The following is a 7,098-nucleotide window of genomic DNA, read 5'->3' as shown; positions in this document are numbered from 1 at the left end:
CTCCCCCATCTCCCCTCCCCCCTCTACGTCTCCTCTATCTCCTCTCCCCCCTCTACATCTCCCCCATCTCCTCTCCCCCCGCTGTCTCCCCCATCTCTTCTCCCCCTCTCTGTCTCCCCATCACCTCTACCTCCTCTGTCTCTCCCATTTCTCCTACCCCCTCTATCTTCCCCTCTAAGCCACCACCATCTCCTCTTCCCCTCTCTGCCTCCCCCATATCTTCTCCCCCTCTCTGCCTCCCCCATATCTTCTCCCCCTCTCTGCCTCTCCCATCTCCTCTCACAAATCACCTCTCCCCCTCTATGCCTCCCCCATCCCTCCTCACCCTCTATGTTTCCCATCTCCTCCCCCTCTCTCTGTCTCCCCATCACCTCTCCCTCCTATGTCTCTCCCATCTCTCCTACCCCCCGTCTTCCCCTCTAAGCCTCCACCACCACTCCTCTATGTCTCCCCACCCCCTCCCCCATCTCCTCTCCCCCTCTCTGTCTCCCCCATTTCTCTCTCTTAGACTTCTATAAAAATCAGTGAGCCAATCACAGAAATGAGAAATCACATGGAGGGATGTTAGGTACACCATCTTAATCCTATGCAGCACACTTTTGTCCCCGGACTTTGCTCTAACCTACAAGGTTCTGTAAGTATTTTTATCATGTTACAAAGCTGCCTCTACCATGGGACATGCTGTATAGTTTAATATGTCTGCTGCCATCTACAGTCTCATAAGTACTGCAGTCAACCAGACTTACCATGTTTGTCGTATCTCAGTTGATATTACAATAAGCTGAGTCTCCAGTCTACCCATCAATACCAGACAACTATTTACATGTAGCACCCTCCTAGATAGCTAGGGGGAGCTAGATAGTTTTGTTTCAGCAAGGATGGCTGAATAGCCTGGACTGAGGTAGAGGGTTATTTGAGGTCAGAGCAGAGATGTTCTGCAGTTCAGTTCCTTGATACCCCCCCCCGCTCTAGAATCTTGGAGAAGATTCTAGAAGCAGTGGATGGGAGTGAGGAGGGGCTGGTCTGCACATTTGGATGACCTTGGCCAATCCCCAAGCAGGAGGCTTGGCATTGAGCCACGGAAAACTTTAAATGTGCTGGAGCCTGCTCAGCAGCAGGAGAGTTTGAGTGAAAGATGAAGTGAGAGGCTGGAGAGCAGGATCCTGGTAGGGAGCCCAGATGGGAAGGGGCTCACCTACAGGCAGAGAAGCTGGAAAGGAGGAAAGCTCAGGACCTCATCGGCCCCCAAAGCGAGTACCATCTGTGCAGCAGAGAAGGAGCAGCCCCGCAGAAGGCCTGAGCGCAGCTATCGACCCAACAGAGGATTGAATGATTAGACCTACACCCCCTGGGCCAGTAAGGAGAAAGAGGAACTCTAGTGGGAAGCTGGATTTACTTTCTTACCTAGGACTGTTTCACACTGCAATGGCGGGCACTGGATCCCCTGCCCAGGGACTCACCTAGTACAGCTGGATAAAGGAGTATCTGGGGTCTGGGGTGGTACACCAAGGGATTCTGGTTAGCTGTCCAGAAGCTAATTTTTTGTAATTTAAAGAGGCTTGTATCAGTTCCAGGAAACTTATCCTCAGTTGCCATTCCCTTGCGCATCCCATACACCCTTTACCCCATCCAAGTTCAAAAATGTCCTAATAAAATCTAAAAAAACAAGCTCAAGGACTGGTTACTGTCTCCTGGATGCAAGTCTGTGTGGAAAATATGTGTTACCTGGCTGTGCAGGAATATAGGGAGACCTAATATTCAGCAACTCCTAAGGGACTTGTGCTACATACATACAGTGCATCCAGAAAGTATTCACAGAGCTTAGCTCTCCCCTTCTATATCTCCCCCATCACCTCTCCCCTTCTATATCTCCCCCATCACCTCTCCCCCTCTGTTTCCCCTGTCTCTCCTCCATCTCTATGTCTCCCCCATCTCCTCTCCCCCTCTACATCTACCCCATCTCCTCTCCCCCTCTCTGTCTCCCCCATAATCTCTCCCCTTCTATATCTCCCCCATCACCTGCCCCTCTATCTCCCTGTCTCTCCTCCCTCTCTATGTCTCCCCCATCTCTTCTCCCCCTCTATGTCTCCCTAATCTACTCTTCCCCCTCTACATCTCCCCCTCTGTCTCCCCTTTGTCTCCTCTCTCCCATCTCTGCTCCCCCATATGTCTCTCCCATCACCTCTACCCCTCTATATGTCCCCCATCATCTCTCCTCCCATGGCCAGATCTAGGGGGGTGCCGGGGTGGGCTTTGCCCCCCCAGATATCAGGTGTGCCCACCCAGGTCTATACTGGGACAAAAAATAGGCCCAGGCATTTTAGACTGAGCAGCATATTTCCAGGGTGGCAGGGGGAATGGAGTGGCGGTGTGCAAGGGTAGTTGGTAATGGAATATTCACAGAGTTAATCCTCAGCACTGTAATATAAAGGGGCACTGTGATATAAAGGGGACTGCACTATAAAGGGGCACTGTATTGATTACAGTGCCCCTTTACAGTGCAGTCTCCTTTACAGTACATCACAGTGCCCCTTTATATTACAGTGCCCCTAGAGATCCAATCACAGTGCCCCCTATATATTCAAAGAGATGGCCCAATCCAGCAAAGAGACATCCCCATCCAGTAGAGACATCTTGATATATCAAAGAGACATCTCAATCCAAAAAGAGACATCCTAATCCACAAAGAGATAGGATGTATCCTTGCTGGAGAGGGATGTCTCTTTGCTGGATGGGGATGTCCCTTCTTGAACTGGGCTGTCTTTTTGCTGGAGAGGGATGTCTCTTTGCTGGATGGGGATGTCCCTTCTTGAACTGGGCTGTCTTTTTGCTGGATTGGGATGTCTCCTTGCTGGACCCAAATGGCCAAATAGACATTGCCATCCAGCAACAGACATTGTCATCCAGCAGAGAGAAAGCTCATCCAGCAAAAAAACATCCCGCCCAGCTAAGATACATCCCGCCCAGCAAAGAGACAGCCCCATACAGCAAAGAGACATCCCACCCAGCAGAGAGACAGCTCCATCCAGCAAAGAGACAGCTCGTCCAGAAAAGAGACATCCCAATCCACCACTGCTACAGAGCTGTAACAGTGTGCCGACCAATGAAGGAGAGGGGCCGTCATTGTCCCTGCAGTTCAGCGGCCGGTCAAGGAGATGTCCGTATCAGCGGCACTTCCTGCTTGTTGCTTGAGCTGTCACTGCCGCTCCTCCTGTTGGCCTTGCTTTAGGCATAGCCGCACAGTGGGAGCTGAGCTGCGGCCGCAGACTGTATTAGCCCCGTTCAATCTGCGGTCACTGCTTACCTCTCACTGTGCGGCCAGTCATCTTAAGCCCGGTGGCCCCAGCCCACCAGCCAGATGCTCTATGGCCAGTCCGGGCCTGGTGCCCACCCAGGCAACCTGTAGACTATATCCATCAGTTGAAGCTGTGTGCAGCGGCTGGCTGCATTTTTCAAGCCCCGCCAGATCACTCCCCCCCCCCCCTTCTCTGCACAGACGGGAGAGAAGAGATCAATGTGCACCTCCTCCCACCCCTCTCCTTGTGTCTGCCTTACCCACACTGCAATCACCTGCCAGTGCTGTACTTGAGAAGATGTGTGGGTGGGAAATTTGAAGCAGTGCAGTTGGCAACTACTGTACATGGTGGCTGCAAGATTGAAGCCTCTGCCTGAGCCACTAGACCAGCCTGGGGTGAGTGAGCTCTACACAATGCTGAATTCTCCCCATCTCCCTCCCTTCTCTCCCCCCCCCCTGTTCATGTCCAGTTGGTACTCAGGGACAACTTTAGTACTATTGGGTATGGCTGGCAATCTCCTAGTTGGCTAGCTGGGGTTTTCACTTACAGGTTTGTGATGCTTTCTGCCCATCCCTAGCATGGCTTTAGGGGCCTGTTTACATGAGCATTGGTCTCTGAAGAGCGATCTGATTGCTCTTCAGAGAGCATTTGACAGGCAGTGAGGAGGTGTTGTTTCACCTCCTCACCACCTGCTTTAACCCCTAGAACCCCACACTGGTGCACTGGAACCACATGCATTGCGCACAGTTGTGGGGTGCTTGCAGAGGTGCTCCATTCACTCGAATGGGTCATGTTCAGCAGGCACTGCGTCCACAAAATGCAACAAAGTATAAATTCCTGCCGCAGCCACGAAGCAACACATCCCAGTGGCAGCATGTGTACACCCCCAGCCCTGTGTAGCCAACCAGCCACACATTTATAGACAGTTTGTATAGAACACGCACTTTTCTCTTATCCATAAATATTCACAGACATTAGAAAACTGCCCATAAAAATCCCCGTGCCATGGACTCTGAGCGGTCCATGAACAGGACCACAGCCAGCCAATTACAGAACTGCTGGGCTCAGCCTCAGATCAGCGTGGGGTGGGGCGGGGCGTGGGTGTGCACCTGTGCAGTGACATCATGGCAGGTTTTAGGCATGGCTGATATCTACACACCCCACCCCACCAGTGGAGGCTGAGCCCAGCAGGTCATTGATTGGCTCGCTCTGGAACTGTGCATGAACGCTTCAGAGCCAACAACAAGGGCATTTGCTTTTGTAATCCTTTTCCCACCAGCTGCATGCCAGTGGTGAAGGTATGTTTAAAGGGGGCACTCTGCCAGACTCTGATGTAAGGGGGGCTCTGCCAGACTCTGATGTAAGGGGGGGGACTCTGCCAGACTCTGATGTAAGGGGGGGGACTCTGCCAGACTCTGATATAAGGGGGGGGGACTCTGCCAGACTCTGATGTAAGGGGGGGGACTCTGCCAGACTCTGATATAAGGGGGGGGCCTCTGCCAGACTCTGATGCAAGGGGGGGAAACTCTGCCAGACTCTGATGTAGGGGGGACTCTATTAGACTCTGATGTAAGGGGATACTCTGCCAGACTCTGATGTAAGTGGGGACACTAAAGGACTCTTATATACGATGATGGCACTTTGGGGACACAGATGTGAACATGGCACTTATCCCAGCTGCTGCACTCCATATGTTGTTTATGTACCCCTGCACTCTGTACATTATACATTGCTATACAGTATATAGACCTGACCAAGGTGCTCATTGTCACAACGGTTGCTGGTTTTAACAAAATGCTGCTTTATAATAGGCTCAGGAAGGAAGTTATACATTAGTCCTTTTGTTCAACAGCGAGTTGAGAAAATAAATTCTATTCCCACACCCACACATTTGGCATGGATGGGGGGGTCACTCCTGTTGAGGTTTTGTGTTCTGGCAGCACAGAGACTTCTCTGCTGATACACTGATAAGTGCTGCCTGCTTCCTGACAGTGTTGATCATGTTTTCCTAGAAGTTGGTTGTACAGAAGTCGATCGGTCCCCTGCCCTCCAAATGACTGATCCCTTTCTGTTCTGCTAACCCCGTCCTCTGACCTGCTTACCCCCAGTACACGCCGCTATTCATTCCTGTGTATGTACTCCGCCCTGCTGACCTCATCTCCTCCTCTGCCCCCCTGACATGTTTAACTTCATCCTCTCATCATACTACTGGCTAGATCTGGCCCTGTCTCCCCCTCTGCCCCATCTCTCCCCCCCCCCCCCCTCAGTCAGTCTGCCCCATATCTCTCTCTCCCCCCTCAATCAGTCTGCCCCATCTCCCCCCCCCTCAGTCAGTTCTACCCCATCTCTCCCCCCCCCCCCCCCCTCCTCAGTCAGTCTACCCCATCTCTCCCCCCCCCCCTCAGTCAGTCTATCCCATCTCTCCCCCCCCCCCCTCAGTCAGTCTATCCCCATCTCTCCCCCCCCCTCCTCAGTCAGTCTACCCCATCTCCCCCCCCCCCCTCCTCAGTCAGTCTACCCCATCTCTCTCCCCCCCCCTCCTCACTTAGTCTACCCCATCTCTCTCCCCCCCCCTCCTCACTTAGTCTACCCCATCTCTCCCCCCCCCCCCCCCTCCTCACTTAGTCTACCCCATCTCTCCCCCCCCCCTCACTCTACCCCATCTCTCCCCCCCCCCCCTCACTCTACCCCATCTCTCCCCCCCCCTCACTCTCCCCATCTCTCCCCCCCTCACTCTACCCCATCTCTCTCCCCCCTCCTCAGTCTACCCCATCTCTCTCCCCCCCCCCTCAGTTAGTCTACCCCATCTCTCCCCCCCCCTCAGTTAGTCTACCCCATCTCTCTTCCCCCCCCCTCCTCAGTCAGTCTACCCAATCTCTCTCCCCCCCTCCTCAGTCAGTCTACCCCATCTCCCCCCCCCTTACTTAGTCTACCCCATCTCCCCCCCTCACTTAGTCTACCCCATATCTCTCCCCCCCCCTCCTCAGTCTACCCCATCTCTCCCCCCCTCCTCAGTCTACCCCATCTATCCCCCCCCCTCAGTTAGTCTACCCCATCTCTCCCCCCCCCCTCAGTTAGTCTACCCCATCTCTCCCCCCCTCAGTTAGTCTACCCCATCTCTCCCCCCCCCCTCCTCAGTCTACCCCATCTCCCTCCCCTCAGTTAGTCTACCCCATCTCTCTCCCCCCCCCAATTCCTCAGTCTACCCCATCTCTTCCCCCCCCTCCCTCCCTCCTCAGTCAGTCTACCCCATCTCTCTCCCCCCTCCCTCCAGTCAGTCTCAACCCCATCTCTCTCCCCCTCCCTCCTCAGTCAGTCTATCCCATCTCTCTCCCCCCTCCCTCCTCAGTCAGTCTACCCCATCTCTCTCCCCCCCCTCCTCAGTCAGTCTACCCCATCTCTCTCCCCCCCCCTCCTCAGTCAGTCTACCCCATCTCTCCCCCCCCCTCCTCAGTCTACCCCATCTCTCCCCCCCCCTCCTCAGTCTACCCCATCTCTCCCCCCCCCTCCTCAGTCTACCCCATCTCTCCCCCCCCTCTCAGTCTACCCCATCTCTCCCCCCCTCCTCAGTCTACCCCATCTCTCCCCCCCCCCAGTCTACCCCATCTCTCCCCCCCTCCTCAGTCTACCCCATCTCTCTCCCCCCCTCCTCAGTCTTCCCCATCTCTCCCCCCCCTCCTCACTTAGTCTACCCCATCTCTCCCCCCCCCTCCTCACTTAGTCTACCCATCTCTCCCCCCCCCTCCTCACTTAGTCTACCCCATCTCTCCCCCCCCTCCTCACTTAGTCTACCCCATCTCTC

Source organism: Staurois parvus, unplaced genomic scaffold (assembly GCF_062004578.1).
Source record: "Staurois parvus isolate SC_StPar_1 unplaced genomic scaffold, SC_StPar_1.0 ptg001980l, whole genome shotgun sequence".
Classification (NCBI taxonomy): Eukaryota; Metazoa; Chordata; class Amphibia; order Anura; family Ranidae; genus Staurois; species Staurois parvus.
The sequence above is the reverse complement of the archived record's forward strand: the minus strand, read 5'-3'. Positions refer to the sequence as shown.